The following is a 22,540-nucleotide window of genomic DNA, read 5'->3' on the forward strand; positions in this document are numbered from 1 at the left end:
ACAAAGGTATTTAATCAATCAATCAATCATACAATCAATACCTCTATCTCTCCAAAACTTCCTCAAAATGTTCTCAAAAGTTTCTCAAACATTTTTCCCGGTTGTCGGGGTCTGAAAACGACCGCTATAGACGGCATTATGCACAGCCTCCCCCGCCCGCCCGCGGAGATGATCCGCGCTCCGCATTCGCGAATCGGCCGCTTATTTATTGAGACGCTTCATTTTACCGCGAGTACCTATGTCGGAGCACTTTTTCCCGGTAAGTTTTCGCAGGCAGCTCCAAGATTAGCTGTTAAAGACTTATTACTCTACAACAAGTTGGCATTAGTGACAATATTTAATTTACTGTGTTTTGGACACATATAGTTTAGGCCCTCAATTTCATGAATGAATAAAGTAAGTGAATAAATGAAGTAAGTGAATGAATTAATTAATTTATTCACATTATAAAAGGGTGCAATTAAATTAATTAAACTCCATACAGATAGATTTTCATAAATTCAGACGTTAGATCTTACCTTTTAGTTAGAGTTGGACCCTGGCTGTCTAAATCTTTGTGTTCCAGGACCTCAGCAGGGACTTTGCTTTCATAGAAACATAGAAACATAGAAAATAGGTGCAGGAGTTGGCCATTCGGCCCTTCGAGCCTTCAATATGATCATGGCTGATCATCCAACTCAGTATCCTGTACCTGCCTTCTCTCCATACCCCCTGATCCCTTTAACCACAAGGGCCACATCTAACTCCCTCTTAAATATAGCCAATGAACTCTGTGTGAAAAAAGTTTTCCTCATCTCAGTCCTAAAAGATTTCCCCCTTATCCTTAAACTGTGACCCCTTGTTCTGGACTTCCCCAACATCGGGAACAATCTTCCTGCATCTAGCCTGTCCAACCCCTTAAGAATTTTGTAAGTTTCTATAAGATCCCCCCTCAATCTTATTAAATTCTATCGAGTACAAACCGAGTCTATCCAGTCTTTCTTCATATGAAAGTCCTGACATCCCAGGAATCAGTCTGGTGAAGCTTCTCTGTACTCCCTCTATGGCAAGAATGTCTTTCCTCAGATTAGGAGACCAAAACTGTACGCAATACTCCAGGTGTGGTCTCACCAAGACCCTGCACAACTGCAGTAGAACCTCCCTGTTCCTATACTCAAATCCTTTTGCTATGAATGCTAACATACCATTCGTCTTCTTCACTGCCTGCTGCACCTGCATGCCTACTTTTAATGACTGGTGTACCATGACACCCAGGTCTCGTTGCATCTCCCCCTTTCCTAATCGGCCACCATTCAAATAATAATCTACTTTCCTGTTTTTGCCACCAAAGTGGATAACCTCACATTTATCCACATTATGCTGCATCTGCCATGCATTTGCCCACTCACCCAGCCTATCCAAGTCACCTTGCAGCCTCCTAGCATCCTCCTCACAGCTAACACTGCCCCCCAGCTTCGTGTCATCCGCAAACTTGGAGATGTTGCATTCAATTCCCTCGTCCAAATCATTAATATATATCGTAAATAGCTGGGGTCCCAGAACTGAGCCTTGCGGTACCCCACTAGTCACTGCCTGCCATTGTGAAAAGGACCCGTTTACTCCTACTCTTTGCTTCCTGTCTGCCAGCCAGTTCTCTATCCACATCAATACTGAACCCCCAATACCGTGTGCTTTAAGTTTGTATACTAATCTCTTATGTGGGACCTTGTCGAAAGCCTTCTGAAAGTCCAGATATAACACATCCACTGGTTCTCCCTTATCCACTCTACTAGTTATATCCTCGAAAAATTCTATAAGATTCGTCAGACATGATTTATCCTTCATAAATCCATGCTGACTTTGTCCAATGATTTCACCACTTTCCAAATGTGCTGCTATCCCATCTTAATAACTGATTCTAGCAGTTTCCTCACTACCGACGTTAGACTAACTGGTCTGTAATTCCCCGTTTTCTGTCTGCCTCCCTTTTTAAAAAGTGGTGTTACATTAGCTACCCTCCAATCCTCAGGAACTACTCCAGAATCTAAAGAGTTTTGAAAAATTATCACTAATGCATCCACTATTTCTAGGGCTACTTCCTTAAGTACTCTAGGATACAGCCCATCTGGCCCTGGGGATTTATCGGCCTTTAATCCATTCAATTTACCTAACACCACTTCCCGGCTAACCTGGATTTCACTCAGTTCCTCCATCTCATTTGACCTCCGGTCCCCTGCTATTTCCGGCAGATTATTTATGTCTTCCTTAGTGAAGACAGAACCAAAGTAGTTATTCAAATGGTCTGCCATGTCCTTGTTCCCCATGATCAATTCACCCGTTTCTGACTGCAAGGGACCTACATTTGTTTTAACTAATCTTTTACTCTTCACATATCTATAAAAGCTTTTGCAGTCAGTTTTTATGTTCCCTGCCAGTTTTCTTTCATAATCTATTTTCCCTTTCCTAATTAAGCCCTTTGTCCTCTTCTGCTGGTCTCTGAATTTCTCCCAGTCCTCTGGTAGGCTGCTTTTTCTGGCTAATTTGTACGCTTCATCTTTTGTTTTGATACTATCCCTGATTTCCCTTGTTATCCACGGATATACTACCTTCCCTGATTTATTTTTTTGCCAAACTGGGATGAACAATTGTTGTAGTTCATCCATGCAGTCTTTAAATGCCTTCCATTGCATATCCACCGTCAACCCATTAAGAATCACTCGCCAGTCTATCTTGGCCAATTCACGTCTCATACCCTCAAAGTTACCTTTCTTTAAGTTCAGGACCCTTGTTTCTGACTTAACAATGTCACTCTCCATCCTAATGAAGAACTCAACCATATTATGGTCACTCTTGCCCAAGGGGCCACGCACAACAAGACTGCTAACTAACCCTTCCTCATTACTCAATACCCAGTCTAGGATAGCCTGCTCTCTCGTTGGTTCCTCTACATGTTGGTTTAGAAAACTATCCCGCATAAATTCCAAGAAATCCTCTTCCTCAGCACCCTTGCCAATTTGATTCACCCAATCTAGATGTAGATTGAAGATAACTGTCTTACCTTTGTTGCACGCATTTCTAATTTCCTGTTTGATGCCATCCCCAACTTCACTACTACTGTTAGGTGGCCTGTACACAACTCCCACTAGCGTTTTCTGCCGCTTAGTGTTTCGCAGCTCTACCCATATCAATTCCATATCCTCAAAGCTAATGTCCTTCCTTTCTATTGCGTTAATCTGCTCTCTAACCAGCAACGCTACCCCACCTCCTTTCCCTTTCTGACTATCCCTCCTGAATATTGAATATCCATGGATGTTCAGCTCCCAGCCTTGGTCACCCTGGAGCCATGTCTCCGTGATCCCAACTATATCATAGTCATTAATAGCTATCTGCACATTCAACTCATCCACCTTATTACGAATGCTCCTTGCATTGAGACACAAAGCCTTCAGGCTTGTTTTTACAACACCCTTACCCCTTATACTATTATGCTGAAAAGTGGCCCTTTTAGATTTTTGCCCTGGATTTGCCGGCCTGCCACTTTTACTTTTCACCTTGCTACCTATTGCTTCTACCCTCATTTTACACCCCTCTGTCTCTACGTTCACACATTTAAGAAACACTTTCCCTTTAACTCCATCCTTCACTATCCCATTCGACACCCCACCCCCCAAGGCTTTCTTGCACTTTAATCCACCGCAGCACTTTCTTCAGGCTTTTATAATGCTTTTCCCACTAAATACAATTACCTGCTGCAAGTTTCCACGACATTTATTCCACAGAACAACAAATCGGAATCTCCAGTAAAACATGGCCCCCTTAGCCATGTTGTGTGCTAGCCTGAAACAAAACGCGTGATTGGCCAACTGGCAGACAACTCAATGCTAAACGTGCTTTGACTGGACTAAAAATTACCTTAACATTTTTCCGTTTTTTCTCTAATTTAATAAAAATGTGCAAGTCTTCTTCATATCAAGTTTCAGGGGTGATTTATATAATTTTTTTTACACAATATGTGAAAATTTCATGTAGTTTGGTGACTTGGGTCACGAAACTGCAGAATAAAGCTCCTCGGCCCACAGCCGACCCTGACTGATTCTGTGTCTCGACCAGGAAGGTCACCCATTCCTTCTCTCCAGAGATGCTTCCTGTCCCACTTTACATGACAAATTACATTAATATTTGCTTCCATCTGAGCTTTTATTGCCACCTTCCAAGGTCGAGCAGGAGATGAATGTCAGTTTCCATTAATTAAATATTATCCATGTGTGGGATGCATTGGATGTGATGTGTTGCTGTGGTCGGGGGTGGGGATTGAACCTGCCGCACTGGGCGGCGATGCGCTAATTGACCCCGCCCCCATGCGCTGTCAATCACCGGGCAGCTTCACGCAGGCGCGGAGACGGTTTGACGGCCGCGCGCGCCGCCACCGGTCACCTGACCCTCCAACCGTCTGCGCACGCTGCGCCCGCCCCTCTGTTCCCATTGGCTACCGGCGGTGTCCGTCACTGGTCTCAGCCAATAGTGGAGGCGGAGCCACAGAGGGGGCAGGAACAATCCGGCGCATGCGTGTTGATGACAGATCTATAGAACAAAAGCATTTCTCCCTCTGTTATTTAATGCAGAATATCAACAAATTGACTCTTTGTACTGAGAATTGTATTAAAGTCTGCCCGAACTTTCAATATAGTTCAGATCTTAGAGCTGGGGGCTCCCCTTTGTCTCAGGCACAGTCGATGCCTCAATAGACAATAGGTGCAGGAGTTGGCCATTCGGCCCTTCGATACAGCACCGTGGTCATGGCTGATCATCCACAATCAGTTCCCCGTTCCTGCCTTCTCACAATATCCCCTCACTACGCTATTTATAAGAGCCTCATCTAGCTCTCTCTTGAAAGCATCCAGAGAACCTGCCTCCACCGCCCTCTGAGGCAGAGAATTAAACTGTGGCCCCTGGTTCTGGACTCCCCCAACATCGGGAACATGTTTCCTGCCTCTAGCGTGTCCAACCCCTTCACAATCTTATATGTTTCAATGAGAAACCCTCTCATCCTTCTAAACTTCAGAGTGTACAAGCCCAGCTGCTCCATTCTCTCAGCATATGACAGTCCCGCTATCCCGGGAATTAACCTTGTAAACCTTCGCTGCACTCCCTCAATAGCAAGAATGTCCTTCCACAAATTAGGTGACCAAAACTGCACACAATCCTCCAGGTGGGGTCTCACTAGGGCTCTGTACAACTGCAACTGAGGATGCTCCTCAGCTTCTTCCCACAGGCAATAAGACTGATTAACGGACTTTGTCCCCTCCCAAAATATCGCTCACCAACACATCCAGACCCACTGCAGTAAAGCCGCTGTTGATCGGACTGTCTGTTTTTATTATATTGTTAATTTTAGTCCTACTTTCTATGTATTATCCTTTTTGTTTTTTATTTATACACTGAATGGAAACCGATTGAGCAACGTTTTTTCGTTTCCTCTGTGTATGCGAGTACTCAGGGAAATGATATTAAAGGAATACTGATACTGATACTGAGAAGGACCTCTTTGCTCCAATATTCGATTCCTCTTGTTATAAAGGCCAACATGCCATTCGCTTTCGTACTTTCATAGACTGATGTACAAGGACCCCCAGATCCCATAGTACTTCCCCTTTTCCCAACTTGACACCATTTAGATAGTAATCTGCCTTCCTGTTTTTGCTACCAAAGTGGATAACCTCACATTTATCTGCATTAAACTTCATCTGCCATGCATCTGCCCACTCCCCCAACCTGTCCAAGTTACCCTGCATTCTCAAAGCATCCTCCTCACAGTTCACACTGCCACCCAGCTTTGTGTCATCTGCAAATTTGCTAATGTTACTTTGAATCCCTTCATCCAAATCATTGATGTATATTGTAAATAACTGCGGTCCCAGCACCGAGCCTTGCGGTACCCCACTAGTCACTGCCTGCCATTCTGAAAGGGACCCGTTAATCCCCACTCTCTGTTTCCTGGCTGCCAACCAATTTTCTATCCATGTCAGCACTCCACCCCCAATACCATGTACCCTAATTTTACCCACTAATCTCCTACGTGGGACCTTATCAAATGCTCTCTGAAAGTCCAGGTACACTACATCCACTGGCTCTAGTTTGTCCATTTTCTGAGTTACATCCTCAAAAAATCCCAGGTGATCAGTCAAGCATGATTTCCCCTTCGTAAATCCATGTTGACTCGGACCGATCCTGTTACTGCTATCCAAATGTGTGGCTATTTCATCTTTTATAATTGACTCCAGCATCTTCCCCACCACCGATGTCAGGCTAACTGGTCTATAATTCCCCGTTTCTCTCTCCCGCCTTTCTTAAAACGTGGGATAACATTAGCTACCCTCCAATCCACAGGAACTGATCCTGAGTCTATAGAACATTGGAAAATTATCACCAATGCACCACGATTTCTAGAGCCACTTCCTTAAGTACCCTGGGATGCAGACCATCAGGCCCTGGGGGTTTATCAGCCTTCCATCAGTCTATCCAACACTATTTCCTGCCTAATGTGGATTTCCTTCAGTTCCTCTGTCACCCCAGATCCTCTGGCCACTACTATATCAAGAAGATTGTTTGTATCCTACTTTGTGAAGATGGATCCAAAATACCTGTTCAACTCACCTGCCATTTCCTTGTTCCCCATAATAAATTCAGGTGTGCAGGTGCAGCAGGCAGTGAAGAAAGCGAATGGTATGTTAGCATTCATAGCAAAAGGATTTGAGTATAAGAGCAGGGAGGTTCTACTGCAGTTGTACAGGGTCTTGGTGAGACCACAATTGGAGTATTACGTACAGTTTTGGTCTCCTAATCTGAGGAAAGACATTCTTGTCATAGAGGGAGTACAGAGAAGGTTCACCAGACTGATTCCAGGGATGGCAGGACTTTCATATGAAGAAAGACTGGATAGACTTGGCTTGTACTCACTAGAATTTAGAAGATTGAGGGGGGATCTTATAGAAACTTACAAAATTCTTAAGGGGTTGGACAGGCTAGATGCAGGAAGATTATTCCCGATGTTGGGGAAGTCCAGAACAAGGGGTCAGTTTAAGGATAAGGGAGAAGTCTTTTAGGACCGAGATGAGAAAAACATTTTTTATACAGAGAGTGGTGAATCTGTGGAATTCTCTCCCACAGAAGGTAGTGGCGGCCAGTTCAACGGCTATATTTAAGAGAGAGTTGGATGTGGCCCTTGTGGCTAAAGGGATCAGGGGATATGGAGAGAAGGCAGGTACAGGATACTGAGTTGGATGATCAGCCATGATCATATTGAATGGCGGTACAGGCTTGAAGGGCCGAATGGCCTACTCCTGCACCTATTTTCTATGTTTCTATGTAGGGTAATTGGTTTCTGTAAATTGTCCCTGGCGTGATTTATGGAATTGGTATGATAGATTGCTGGTCGGTGTGGACTTGGTGGGCGGAAGGGCCTGTTTCCATATGTATTTTTACATATATATCTTAATTTCATTGAACCGTATATGATTGAATATGTGGCATTATTTTCGTCTTGTTTCTATATTCAAAGGGTAAGGTTGAAACGGTCTGAAGAAGGGTTTCGGCCCTAAACGTTGGGGGATGGAGGGAGGAGTAATGTCGGGGGGGTGGAGGGAGGAGTAATGTCGGGGGGGTGGAGGGAGGAGTAATGTCGGGGGGGGGGGCGTGGAGGAGTAATGTCGGGGGGGTGCGTGGAGGAGTAATGTCGGGGGGAGGGCGTGGAGGAGTAATGTCGGGGGGGTGCGTGGAGGAGTAATGTCGGGGGGGGGGCGTGGAGGAGTAATGTCGGGGGGGGGGGGGGGTGGAGGGAGAAGGCCCATGTTGTCAGATTTCCTAAGAAGACAACATCAATATCGTTAAAGGTAAAACCAAAGCAATCTTTAATCAAATCGTCAGACAATAAACAATAGGCGCAGGAGGAGGCCATTCGGCCATTCATCCACAATCAGTACCCCGTTCCTGCCTTCTCCCCATATCCCCTGACTCCGCTATCTTTAAGAGCCCTATCTAGCTCTCTCTTGAAAGCATCCAGAGAACCCGCCACCACCAGAGAATTCCTCACAACTCTGTGTAAAAAAGTGTTTCCTCATCTCTGTTCTCAATGGCTTACCCCTTTATTCTTAAACACCGGCCCCTGGTTCTGGACTCCCCCGACATCGGGAACATTTTCCTGCCTCCACCGTGACCAAACCCTTAACAATCTTGTATGTTTCAATGAGATCCTCTTTCATTCTTCTAAACTCCAGAGTATACAAGCCCAGCTGCTCCATTCTCTCAGCCTATGACAGTCTTGCCATCCCGGGAATTAACCTTGTAAACCTAAGCTGCACTCCACAATAGCAAGAATGTCCTTCCTCAAATTAGGGGAACAAAACTGCACACAATACTCCAGGTGTGGTCTCACTAGGGCTCTGTACAACTGCAGAAGGACCTCTTTGCTCCTATACTCGACGACTCTTGTTATAAAGGCTACCATGCCATTCGCTTTCTTCACTGCCTGCTGTACCTGCATGCTTCCTTTCATCGACTGATGAACAAGGACCCCCAGATCCCGCTGTACTTCCCCTTTTCCCAACTCGACGCCATATAGATAGTAATCTGCCTTCCCTTTTTTGCTACCAAAGTAGATAACCTCACATTTATCCGCATTAAACTTCATCTGCCATGTATCTGCCCACTCCACCAATCTGTCCAAGTCACTCTTCATTCTCACAGCATCCTCCTCACAGTTCACACTGCCACCCAGCTTTGTGTCATCTGCAAATTTGCTAATGTTACTTTGAATCCCTTCATCCAAATCATTAATGTATATTGTAAATAGCTGCAGTCCCAGCACTGAGCCTTGCGGTACCCCACTAGTCACTGCCTGCCGTTCAGAAAGGGACACGTTAATCCCCACTCTCTGTTTCCTGTCTGCCAACCAATTTTCTATCCATGTCAGCACTCCACCCTCAATACCATGTGCCCTAATTTTGCCCACTATTCTCCTATGTGGGACCTTATCAAATGATTTCTGAAAGTCCAGGTAAACTACATCCACTGGCTCTCCCTTGTCCATTTACCTAGTTACATTTTCAAAAAATTCCAGAAGATTAGTTAAGCATGATTTCCCCTTCGTAAATTCATGTTGACTCGGACCGATCCTGTTGCTGCTATCCAAATGTGTGGCTATTTCATCTTTTATAATTGACTCCAGCAACTTCCCCACCACCGATGTCAGGCTAATTGGTCTATAATTCCCTGTTTTCTCTCTCCATATAACCATATAACAATTACAGCACGGAAACAGGCCATCTCGGCCCTACAAGTCCGTGCCGTGCTCTCCCGCCTTTCTTAAAGAGTGGGATAACATTGGTGACCCTCCAATGCACAGGAACTGATCCTGAGTCTATAGAACATTGGAAAATTATCACCAATGCATCCACGATTTCTAGAGCCACTTCCTTAAGTACCCTGGGATAGGGAGACGGGAGTGGCGAGATTACAAAGAGCACACACGTTGCTCAGTGCTTCTCGGGCTCCACCTAAAGAACAAAGAAAAAAGTTAAGGGCCTGACCCACTTTCACGACCTAATTCACCACCTCTGCCGAGTTTGCCCTTGACTCATACTCGCAGCATTGGTCGTCATGAGGTAGGAGGCGGTGATGCTCATAGGTACTTGTGCTGGACCACTTTCTGTTTACAGGTATTAATGCCACCTGCTGGATGTTCAGGTTCCTACAGCTTTGAGTTACCTTTCCTGTTAGGCAGGAAGTTGTCATAAACCAGGAAGCCCAGACCAGGGAGAGCATGGTGTAGACTGTAATTCCTGTGCGTAATTTACTGTCATCCCACCGCACCAGTTCGTTAGACGCATTGTCTGTGAGTAATTATGTTTGTGTAACAGCATCTTTATACGTTATTGTGCAGGATTGCTATTATTAACACAGTTAAGAATGTTTCATGTGCCCTGGCTGTTTTCTTACATAACAGCACTGTATTTAGTGGTGGCATCATAGTTTATGTTTGTATACCAAGTGTATAACGTTACTAAATATACAGTTTCCCTTTCTGCTTGTATGTTACAGTTTCACAGTTGAATACTGTAAAGAATCAACGACATCTCGTGTCTACGGGTCTTTATTGGATTAATTGTTTAACTTGCTAGATAGCCGGATAGGGACATTCAGCGAGTCCAGTACAGTACTCGTGGCATCAAGTAGGTCGGGGCATTTTTTCTATCATGATGAAAAATGTCCACGGGTAAAAAAAGTCGTGAATTAGGTCGTGAAGTGGGACAGGCACTTTAGTGTAATTATACATTTTCTTATCAATAAAACACACCTTCTAAATCTGAGTGAAAGATCTGTAGCCAAAGGGAAATAAGGGAGGCTGGACCCATATATTTGCAATGTCAGCCTTATTCTCAAATCTTGGCACAGCTTCAGTACGGCTGCCCATTCCGGATGGACAACTAACTCCATTTTGTTTTCAAATTACTTCCATCTTGGTTCCAGTATGGGAGGATCTCTGCTCTGTCTGTCTGTCTGTCTGTCTGTCTGTCTGTCTGTCTGTCTGTCTGTCTGTCTGTCTGTCTCTGTCTCTGTCTCTGTCTCTGTCTCTGTCTCTGTCTCTGTCTCTGTCTCTGTCTCTGTCTCTGTCTCTGTCTCTGTCTCTGTCTCTGTCTCTCTGTCTCTCTGTCTCTCTGTCTCTCTGTCTCTCTGTCTCTCTGTCTCTCTGTCTCTCTGTCTCTCTGTCTCTCTGTCTCTCTGTCTCTCTGTCTCTCTGTCTCTCTGTCTCTCTGTCTCTCTGTCTCTCTGTCTCTCTGTCTCTCTGTCTCTCTGTCTCTCTGTCTCTCTGTCTCTCTGTCTCTCTCTCTCTCCAGGGCTGCCAACATTGGGTGAGATTGGGAGTGAGAAATTGCGAGGGACTAAGCCCGAGGGAGCATTGCGACCGGAGGGGGGGGGGGGGGGGGGTGGGGGGGGGGGGGGGGGGGGGGAGGAGGGGGGCCCCTCCTATTGGTACAGAACTTTTGCATTTTTCAGCTTGAAATTGTGCAATATGGTGCATACTGTAGCGAGTCTTTTAACTGCCACTTGAATGCAATATATATGCTTTAAATTGGATTAGCTATGAATAAGGTTAGACTAAATTACATTCCACAGTAAAGCCCAGGCTCTGATCAACATGTGCAGCACATGAATGATCTTAGTGTATTCATGTATGGAAATCAGGTTATAATCAAACACTTGGCCCATGTTGACCAACCTGGGTCTCACTGCACACCTGGTACTACTCCTGGCCCTGACTCCAGTTGCATACCTTCTCTCATTCATGTCCCCGAGTCCAGCCTTACACCTGGCCCCCTATTCTACCCTGATCATAGCTGCTTACCTGCTTAGGTTCCCAGTGCTGAACACACCCCTGGTCCCAGCGTTGACTGCACACCTAGTACTATTCCAGACCTTGACTCTGGATGCAAACTTGGCCTTGCTCCTAGCCCCTTTGCACTGACAATATATCTGGCCCACACAATAAAGCCCCATATCTGACCCCCTGGACTTAACCTGTTACGTTCAACTCCCCAGGTGCTTAACTAATGCAGTAATCCTTTATGTGGGGCATTTCACAGACCAAATTATTGATAACAAAATTTGCTACATTCATTGGCTTCCTTGTTATCTAACATGCTAGTTACTTTGTCAAAGATCATCAATTGGTTGAACACAATTTCTCATCCATAAAATTATGCTCACTCAGCTGTATAAGTATTCTGTTACCATTTCTTTCATTTTCGTAACAAACTGTCCTGAAGTCATTTTCACTCCCAATATTTTCAGTATTTTGCTGTCTTCCTCTCAGCTGGGACTTTTCCGAAATGCCAAGTCCAATAACTATATATTTAAGCAATATTATTCTATTAAATGTGATCTTGAGAGTACATAATATTTTCTGTGGTATTCATAACACAACAATGATAAAAAGATCTTTGTTTTGATTGCACCTACCAACATGCACACATTATTACATTACAGTTAATATGTACCGAGGGCAAATTTTTGTTCCCAATTACTTTTACATTGAAGTGATTGAAATCCAAGTGAAGTTTAAATGGCATCATAAAAGTAAAACCTCCTGAATGTATGATATTCATTACGTTGGGGTCAGTATCAGCACAATTACTATATCAAACTTTGAATCTTCAGATGTCCTGGTTCAAGCTAAAACTAAAGACAAATAATAATCTCCTCACATATTCCCCTGCAAGAATCTCTGTCACTACTTTAAAATATGCCCCTTCTTTGAACAAGTTCTTAAACATCGCATCTGAATCAGTTTCCATCTGATTACACTCCTTGAGGATGTTCATCTCCATGTTCAATTAATAAAACAACGAGTTTGGGGACATTTCCATTCAACCTGTCAAAGGAATTGGGAGGGGGGGGGGGTTTAGAAATAGTCAGTGAGGTAAACAAACATAATAATTGAGTGGCAAATGACAATAGCGCTACCTTCCCAATATTTAACTGAAGGAAATAATGGGTTATCGGCTGTATGTTGTGACAGACAGCCTGACACATTTCATGTCATTTAATATTACACTCATCCCCCTGGATATTCCGGATTAATAAATTAAGGTTTTGTCAACTAATTACAAATCAGACTCATTAAAAATCAATAACATTAGCCAGCTGCGAAACATGAAGTGCTGAGCATTGGGATCCAGACATCACGAACAACTGGCCTCAGTTCCCCGCTCACATCTGGCATTGTTCTCCGTGGAGCGTTCTTGAAAGGGCGATCACTGATCACTGGCCTTGGGGGTACCCGGTGAGGGAGTGGAGCAACCGTGTGGGGAGAGGGTGTGGAAGAAGGGTGTCCCCCCTCCCATGGTAGGGACTTTTTGAAATTTGATGTATTAAAAACATGTTTTAGTGCATTGTAGAAGTATGATTTCAATGTTTTTTGAATGAAGTATTTTTAAGAGTTAACTTTTTAAGGGGTAACTTTATCCACAGAAAGGGTGATGGGTGTATGGAACAAGCTGCCAGAGGAAGTTGTTGAGGCAGGGACCATCCCAACATTTAAGAAAAAGTTAGACTGATACATGGATTGGACAGGTTTGGAGGTATGGACCAAAAGCAGGTAGCGTAGCTGGGACATGTTGGCGGGTGTGGGCAAGTTGTGCCGAAGGACCTGTTTTCACACTGTATCACTCTATGACTACATTATACCTCCACCATGCATGAATGCTTCAAAATCAAGTGATTGGGGTGGAAGATTACAATCTTCACGTAGTCCGCCCTGTTTCGACTAATGCAATCAACTTGAACGTGCACAAACGGAAGATCAAATACAACAAGTTGTCCAACAACTGTAGGCTGTGCACGCCACACGAAAGAAGAAGAAGAAGTGATCCGAGTTTTATCGCCATACACTCAAGCATAGAAACATCGAAAATAAGTGCAGGAATAGGCGCTCGGCCCTTCGAGCCAGCACTGCCATTCAATATGATCATGACTATTCATCTAAAATCAGTACTTTCCTGTTTTTTCCCCATGTCCCTTGATTTTGTTACCCCAAGAATTAAATGTAACTCTCTCTTGAAAACATCCAGTGAAGTGGCCTCCACTGCCTTCTGTGGCAGAGAATTCCACAGATCCACAACTCTGTGTGAAGAAGGTTTGTCCTCGTCTCAGTCATAACTGCCTTTATTCTTAAACTGTGACCGCTGGTTCTGAACTCCCCCAACATCGGGAACATTTTTCCTGCAGTTACAGTAAGTGAAAATCTAGCAGGCAAGCCGGATGCTTTCTCCAACCACACCCATTTGAAGTCCACTATCTTCCACCGTTTCACCCAGTGCTTGGCACAGACACTCTCACGGCAGCTGTGCAACGCTTCCGACGTCTCCGACGGCCCGGGACTCTTGCACTGCTCCATGGCCGGAGCTGCAGCGAGCGACTCGCCAGCCCCGGATCCCCGCATCTATTCCCGCCGCTGGTTCTGCTCCCATCCCTCCCTCAGCCCCGGCTCGCCAACACCCGCGGACCATGCAGTTTATCTGAGTTTTGAAATTTTCTTTGATCACAGTATTTCTCACCATGTGAGGGCGTGAGAGTTTGTTAAAATGCGTGATTCTCATGCTCAAAGCGTGAGAGTTGGCAGCCCTGATGAGATAGAGAGAGGGAGAAAGAGAGACAGCTACCGAGAGAGAGAGACAAGAGACAGAGAGAGAGAGGGAGTGACAGAGAGAGAGAAACAGAGAGACAGAGAGAGAGAGAGAGTACTGGAGTAACTCAGCGGGTCAGGCAGCATCTGTGGAGAAGATAGATACAAAGTGCTGGAGTAAATCAGCGGGTCAGGCAGCATCTGTGGAGAGAATGAATGGGTGACATTTTGGGTCGAGACCCTTCTTTGGTTTAGTCCGCGCCGACCAGCGATCACCCCGTACACTAGCACTATCTTACGCACATTAGGATCAATTTAACAATTTTTTGGAGGCCAAGTAATCTACAACCTTTAACGTCTTTGAAATGTTGGAGGAAACCGGAGCACCCAGAGTAAAACCCCACGCAGGTCAAGGGGAGAACGTGCAAACTCCGCACAGACAGCACCCATAGTCAGGATCGTACCCGGGTCTCTTGCGGTGAGGCAGCAACTGTACCGCTGCGTCATTGTGCCGCGCATAATTATATACGTTTCCTCACCCATAAACGCACCCAATATGTGCTAGTAATGTCCTGTTTGCCAGCTTGTTGACCCTCTGTGTTCCCCTCCTGCAGGGTTTAGGAGTCGTTGCTGTGGACGGAGAGACAGGGACGCGAGCGGCCATTGAAGGCGGCCAGGGTGCCGGTGAGCCCCCCCACCCATCTGCTCAGTGTGCGGTTGAGCTTCGATGGAGGACCACATGACGGGGCACAACAAGGAGAAGCGTTATGAGTGCGACGTGTGTGGCAAGGCCTGGCAGAGCCCGAGCCCGCTGGAGATCCACCAGCGGGTGCACACAGGAGAACGCCCCTTGGGGAACTGCTCGGAGTGCGGCACGAGCTCCCGCTATGAAAACCTGCAGCGGCACAAGAGCGTGCACTCCGGCGAGAGGCCCTTCACCTGCTCTGACTGCGGCAAGAGCTTCAATGTGGCGAATAACCTGAAGGTGCACCGGCGGGTGCACACGGGCGAGAAGCCCTATGGCTGCTCCACCTGCGGCAAGAGCTTTACCCGGTTGTATGGACTGCAGGTGCACCGGCGGGTGCACACGGGCGAGAAGCCCTATGGCTGCTCCACCTGCGGCAAGAGCTTTACCCGGTTGTATGGGCTGCAGGTGCACCAGCGGGTGCACAGCAGTGAGCGGCCCTTCACCTGCTCTGACTGCGGAAAAGGATTCAAGTCGTCGACAGACCTGAAGGTGCACAGTCGCCTGCACACCGGGGCGTGGCCCTATACCTGCAGCGAATGCGGCAAGGACTTCACCCGCTTCAGAAACCTGCTGGGGCATCAACGCACCCACACCGGCGAGCGTCCCTACACCTGCACCCAGTGCGGTAAGGGCTTCACCCAGTCCAGCAGCCTGCTTTCCCACCAGCGCACCCACACCGGGGAGCGGCCCTACACCTGCAGCGTCTGCGGCAGGTGCTTCAGCCGCTCCGACAGCCTGCTGTACCACCAGCGTACCCACACCGGCGAGCGCCCCTACACCTGCGCCCAGTGCGGCAAGGGCTTCACTAAGTCCAGTCACCTGCTGTCCCACCAGCGCACCCACACCGGCGAGCGCCCCCACACCTGCGCCCAGTGCGGCAAGGGCTTCACTAAGTCCAGTCACCTGCTGTGCCACCAGCGCACCCACACCGGCGAGCGCCCCCACACCTGCGCCCAGGGCGGCAAGGGCTTCACTAAGTCCAGTCACCTGCTGTCCCACCAGCGCATCCACACCGGCGAGCGCCCCCACACCTGCGCCCAGTGCGACAAGGGCTTCACCCGCTTCACTGGCCTGCTCTCCCACCAGCACACCCACACCGGCGAGCATCCCTACACCTGCGCCCAGTGCGGCAAGAGCTTCACTCAGTCCAGCAGCCTGCTGGCGCACCAGCGCATCCACACCCGCGAGCGCCCCTTTACCTGCGTCCAGTGTGGCAAGGGCTTCACTCGCTCCTCCAAGCTGCTGTCCCACCAGCGGGTGCACGCCGGCGACCGTCCCGTCCCCAGCCCGGTGTGTGGAGAGCGCTTTGCCATGGCCTCCCGCACCCTGTCTCACCAGCGCGTGCACACCAGTGGCCAGCCCTACGACTGCCCTTACTGCGGTGAGGAGTTTGACAGCTCGCGGGGATTGCGGCAGCACCGGAGGACCCACGCCGGCGAGCAGCTGCTCCCACTGTGACAAGAGAGCACGGGGGCTGCAGGAGCACCAGCGGTTACACACCGGAGAGAGACCCTTTGTGTGCGCTGAATGTGGCAAGGGCTTCACCCGGCTTGACCACCTGCTGGAGCACCGGCGAGCCCACACCGGCCAGCGCCCCTTCACCTGCCCACTCTGCGGCAAGGCCTTTGCCCACGCCTGCTGGCACACCACCATGTGGATAAGTGCTGTTTAGGTAGACACAAAATGCTGGAAGGTATGGGTAATGTTTCAGGGTCAAGACCCATCTTCAGTGCCGACCCGAAACGTCACCCATTCCTTGTATCCAGAGATGTTGCCTGTCCCGCTGAGTTACTCCAGCACTCTGAAATGTCACCTATACATGTTCTCCAGAGATGCTGCCTGACCCGCTGAGTTACTTCAGCACTTTGTGTTAGTCATAGAGTGATACAGTGTGGAACCAGGCCCTTCGGCCCAACTTGCCCACACCAACCAACATGTCCCAGCTACACTAGTCCCACCTGCCTGTGTTTGGTCCATATCCCTCCAAACTTATCCTATTCATGTAACTGGCTAACTCTTTCTTGGGATAGTCACAGCCTCAACTACCTACTCTGACAATTTGTTCCATACTCCCACCACTCTCTGTGTGAAAAAGTTACCCCTCAGTTTCCTTTTAAATCTTTTCCCCTTCACCTTGAACCCATGTCCTCTGGTCCTCGATTCCTACACTCTGGGCAAGAGATTCTGTGCATCTAACTAAATTGTGTTTTATGCAAGATTCCAGCATCTGCAGTATCTTATGTCTCCCTCACCTACATCCACCTAACACTTCTGAAGAAGGGTCTCAACCTGAAACGTCACCCATTCCTTCTCTCTAGAGATGCTGCCTGTCCCGCTGAGTTACTACAGCATTTTGTGTCCACCTATCACTTGCCAGGCTTTGTCCAGCCCCCATCTCTCTTTTCCAGCTACCTTCCCCCACCCTCTCCACTCAGTCTGAAGAAGGGTCCTGACTCAAAACGTCGTCTGTCCATTCCCTCTAAAGCGATGGAGGAACTCAGTGGGTCAGGCCGCATCTGTAGAGGGAAGGGAATCTAAGGTGACCACTCCCACCTCTCCTTTCCAACTTTCTCCACCCCCCGCACCCCCCCCCCTCCCAGTACTCCTGATATAGTAGTGGCCAGAGGATCTGGGGTGATGGAGGAACTGATGGAAATCCACATTAGGCAGGAAATGGTGTTGGGTAGACGGATGGGATTGATAAATCCCCAGGGCCTATTGGTCTGCATCCCAGGGTACTTCAGGAAGTGGCTCTAGAAACTGTGGACGTATTGGTGATCATTTTACAATGTTTCACAGATTCAGGATCAGTTCCTGTGGATGGGAGGGTAGCTAATGTTATCCCACTTTTTAAGAAAGGCGAGAGAGAGAAAACTGAGAATTATATACCAGTTAGCCTGACATCGGTGGTGGGGAAGATGCTGGAGTCAATTATAAAAGATGAAATAGCCGTATATTTGGATAGCAGTAACAAGATCGGTCCGAGTCAGCATGGATTTACGAAAGGGAAATCATGCTTGACTAATATTCTGGAATTTTTTGAGGATGTAACTAGGAAAATGGACAAGGGAGTGCCAGTGGATGTAGTGTACCAGGACTTTCAGAAAGCATTTGATAAGGTCCCACATGGGAGATTAGTGGGCAAAATTAGGGCATAGGGTATTGGGGATAGAGTGCTGACATGGATAGAAAATTGGTTGGCAGACAGAAAACAAAGAGTAGGGATTAACGGGTCCCTTTCAGAATGGCTGGCAGTCACTAGTGGGGTACCGCAAGGCTCGGTGCTGGGACCGCAGCTATTTACAATATACATCAATGAAGAGATTTAAAAGTAACATTAGCAAATTTGCAGATGACACAAAGCTGGGTGGCAGTGTAAACTGTGAGGAGGATGCTATGAGAATGCAGGGCAACTTGGACAAGTTGGGGGAGTGGGCAGATGCATAGCAGATGCAGTTTAATGTGGATAAATGTGAGGTTATCCACTTTGGTAGCAGAAACAGGTAGGCAGATTATTATCTAAATGGTGTCAAGTTGGGAAATGTGGAAGTGCAACGGGATCTGGGGGCCCTTGTTCATCAGTGACTGAAAGTAAGCATGCAGGTACAGCAGGCAGTGAAGAAAGCGAATGGCATGTTGGTCTTCATAACAAGAGCAGTTGAGCATAGGAGCAAAGAGGTCATTCTGCAGTTGTATAGGATCCTAGTGAGACCTCACCTGGAGTATTGTGTACAGTTTTGGTTCCTTGATTTGAGGAAGGACATTCTTGCTATTGAGGGAGTGCAGCGTAGGTTTACAAGGTTAATTCCTGGGATGGGGAAGTCATATGCTGAGAGAATGGAGCGGCTGGGCTTGTGCACTCTGAAGTTTAGAAGGATGAAAGGGAATCACATTGAAACATATAGGATTATTAAGGGTTTGGACACGCTAGAGGCAGGAAACATGGTCCCGATGTTGGGGGAGTCTAGAACCAGGGGCCACAGTTTAAGAATAAGGAGGAAGCCATTTAGAACGGAGATGAGGAAACACTTTTTGTGAGTTGTGAGTCTGTGGAATTCTCTGCCTCAGAGGGCGGTGGAGGCCGGTTCTCTGGATACTTTCAAGCAAGAGCTAGATAGGGGTCTTAAAGATAGCGGAGTCAGGGGATATGGAGAGAAGGCAGGAATGGGGTACTGATTGTGGATGATCAGCCATGATCACATTGTATGGTGGTGCTGGTTCAAGGGCCAAATGGCCTACTCCTGTACCTATTGTCTCTTGTTTAATGTCTATTGTATCAGGACTAGGCGTGCATTTCACCCTGCACGTGTGCTCAGTCCTCCAAGGCCTGCTGGATCTCCAGGTTGCCAACCATTTAACTCCCCTTCCCACTCCCACACTGATGTTTCTGTCCTGGGCCTCCTACATTGCCAGAGTGAGGTGACACGCAATCTGGAGGAACAGCACCTCATAGCTTACAGCCCAATGACATGAACATTGAATTCTCCAAATAAACATAGAAACATAGAAAATAGGTGCAGGTGTAGGCCATTCAGCCCTTCGAGCCTGCACCGCCATTCAATATGATCATGGCTGATCATCCAACTCAGTATCCTGTACCTGCCTTCTCTCCATACCCCCTGATCCCTTTAGCCACAAGCGCCACATCTAACTCCCTCTTAAATATAGCCAACGAACTGGCCTCAACTACCTTCTGTGGCAGAGAATTCCAGAGATTTATCACTCTGTGTGAAAAATGTTCTCCTCATCTCGGTCCTAAAAGATTTCCCCCTTATCCTTAAACTGTGACCCCTTGTTCTGGACTTCCCCAACATCGGAAACAATCTTCCTGCATTTAGCCTGTCCAACCCCTTAAGAATTTTGTAAGTTTCTATAAGATCCCCCCTCAATCTTCTAAATTCTAGCGAGTACAAACCGAGTCTATCCAGTCTTTCTTCATATGAAAGTCCTGACATCCCAGGAATCAGTCTGGTGAAGCTTCTCTGTACTCCCTCTATGGCAAGAATGTCTTTCCTCAGATTAGGAGACCAAAACTGTACGCAATACTCCAGGTGTGGTCTCACCAAGACCCTGTACAACTGCAGTAGAACCTCCCTGCTCCTATACTCAAATCCTTTTGCTATGAATGCTAACATACCATTCGCCTTCTTTACTGCCTGCTGCACCTGCATGCCTACTTTTAATGACTGGTGTACCATGACACCCAGGTCTCGTTGCATCTCCCCCTTTCCTAATCGGCCACCATTCAGATAATAATCTACTTTCCTGTTTTTGCCACCAAAGTGGATAACCTCACATTTATCCACATTATATTGCATCTGCCATGCATTTGCCCACTCACCCAGCCTATTCAAGTCACCAAGCATCCTCCTCACAGCTAACACTGCCCCCCAGCTTCGTGTCATCCGCAAACTTGGAGATGTTGCTTTCAATTCCCTCGTCCAAATCATTAATATATATCGTAAATAGCTGGGGTCCCAGCACTGAGCCTTGCGGTACCCCACTAGTCACTGCCTGCCATTGTGAAAAGGACCCGTTTACTCCTACTCTTTGCTTCCTGTCTGCCAGCCAGTTCTCTATCCACATCAATACTGAACCCCCAATACCGTGTGCTTTAAGTTTGTATACTAATCTCTTATGTGGACCTTGTCGAAAGCCTTCTGAAAGTCCAGATATAACACATCCACTGGTTCTCCCTTATCCACTCTACTAGCTACATCCTCGAAAAATTCTATAAGATTCGTCAGACATCATTTACCTTTCATAAATCCATGCTGACTTTGTCCAATGATTTCACCACTTTCCAAATGTGCTGCTATCCCATCTTTAATAACTGATTCTAGCAGTTTCCCCACTACCGACGTTAGACTAACTGGTCTGTAATTCCCCGTTTTTTCTCTCTCCCTCCCTTTTTAAAAAGTGGGATTACATTAGCTACCCTCCAATCCTCAGGAACTACTCCAGAATCTAAAGAGTTTTGAAAAATTATCACTTCCTTAAGTACTCTGGGATGCAGCCCATCTGGCCCTGGAGATTTATCGGCCTTTAATCCATTCAATTTACCTAACACCACTTCCCGGCTAACCTGGATTTCACTCAGTTCCTCCATCTCATTTGGTCCCCTGCTATTTCCGGCAGATTATTTATGTCTTCCTTAGTGAAGACAGAACCAAAGTGAAATCAATTCACCTGTTTCTGACTGCAAGGGACCTACATTTGTTTTAACTAATCTTTTTCTCTTCACATATCTATAAAAGCTTTTGCAGTCAGTTTTTATGTTCCCTGCCAGTTTTCTTTCATAATCTATTTTCCCTTTCCTAATTAAGCCCTTTGTCCTCCTCTGCGGGACTCGGAATTTCTCCCAGTCCTCTGGTAGGCTGCTTTTTCTGGCTAATTTGTACGCTTCATCTTTTGTTTTGATACTATCCCTGATTTCCCTTGTTATCCACGGATGCACTACCTTCCCTGATTTATTTTTTTGCCAAACTGGGATGAGCAATTGTTGTAGTTCATCCATGCAGTCTTTAAATGCCTTCCATTGCATATCCACCGTCAACCCATTAAGAATCAATTGCCAGTCAATCTTGGCCAATTTACGGCTCATACCCTCAAAGTTAGCTTTCTTTAAGTTCAGGACCCTTGTTTCTGAATTAACAATGTCACGCTCCATCCTAATGAAGAACTCAACCATATTATGGTCACTCTTGCCCAAGGGGCCACGCACAACAAGACTGCTAACTAACCCTTCCTCATTACTCAATACCCAATCTAGAATAGCCTGCTCTCTCGTTGGTTCCTCTACATGTTGGTTTAGAAAACTATCCTGCATACATTCCAAGAAATCCTCTTCTTCAGCACCAATTTGATTCACCCAATCTATATGTAGATTGAAGTCACCCATTATAACTGTTTTACCTTTGTTGCACGCATTTCTAATTTCCTGTTTGATGCCATCCCAAACTCCACTACTACTGTTAGGTGGCCTGTACACAACTCCCACTAGAGGTTTCTGCCCCTTAGTCTTTCGCAGCTCTACCCATATCGATTCCACATCCTCCAAGCTAATGTCCTTCCTTTCTATTGCATTAATCTGCTCTCTAACCCGCAACGCTACCCCACCTCCTTTCCCTTTCTGTCTATCCCTCCTGAATATTGAATATCCCTGGATGTTCAGCTCCCAGCCTTGGTCACCCTGGAGCCATGTCTCCGTGAACCCAACTATGTCATAGTCATTAATAGCGATCTGCACATTCAACTCATCCACCTTATTACGAATGCTCCTTGCATTGAGACACAAAGCCTTCAGGCTTGTTTTTACAACACTGTTACCCCTTATACTATTATGTTGAAAAGTGGCCCTTTTTGATTTTTGCCCTGGATTTGTCTGCCTGCCACATTTCACCTTGCTACCTATTGCTTCTACCCTCATTTTACACCACTCTGTCTCTACGCTCACACATTTAAGAAACCCTTTCCCTTTAACTCCATCCTCAACTATCCCATTCGACACCCCACCCCCCTTATTCAGTTTAAAACCACCCGTGTAGCAGTGGCAAACCTGCCTGCCAGAATGCTGGTCCCCCACCTGTTCAGATGCAATCCGTCCCTTTTGTACAGTTCCCCCTTACCCCAAA

General features: G+C 46.7%; 1 long non-coding RNA gene and 1 pseudogene across 1 annotated transcript; both read left to right on the forward strand.

Moving 5' to 3' along the window:
• The window catches only part of LOC116982309, a 999,615-nt pseudogene that overhangs the window by 236,916 nt on the left and 740,159 nt on the right, over positions 1-22,540 (forward strand).
• On the forward strand, positions 53-12,126 carry LOC116982231. Its single transcript, XR_004414412.1, has 3 exons — positions 53-79; positions 1,453-1,458; positions 12,113-12,126. It is a non-coding gene; the product is annotated as an uncharacterized LOC116982231 (long non-coding RNA).

This window comes from Amblyraja radiata, chromosome 16 (assembly GCF_010909765.2).
Source record: "Amblyraja radiata isolate CabotCenter1 chromosome 16, sAmbRad1.1.pri, whole genome shotgun sequence".
Lineage (NCBI taxonomy): Eukaryota > Metazoa > Chordata > Chondrichthyes > Rajiformes > Rajidae > Amblyraja > Amblyraja radiata.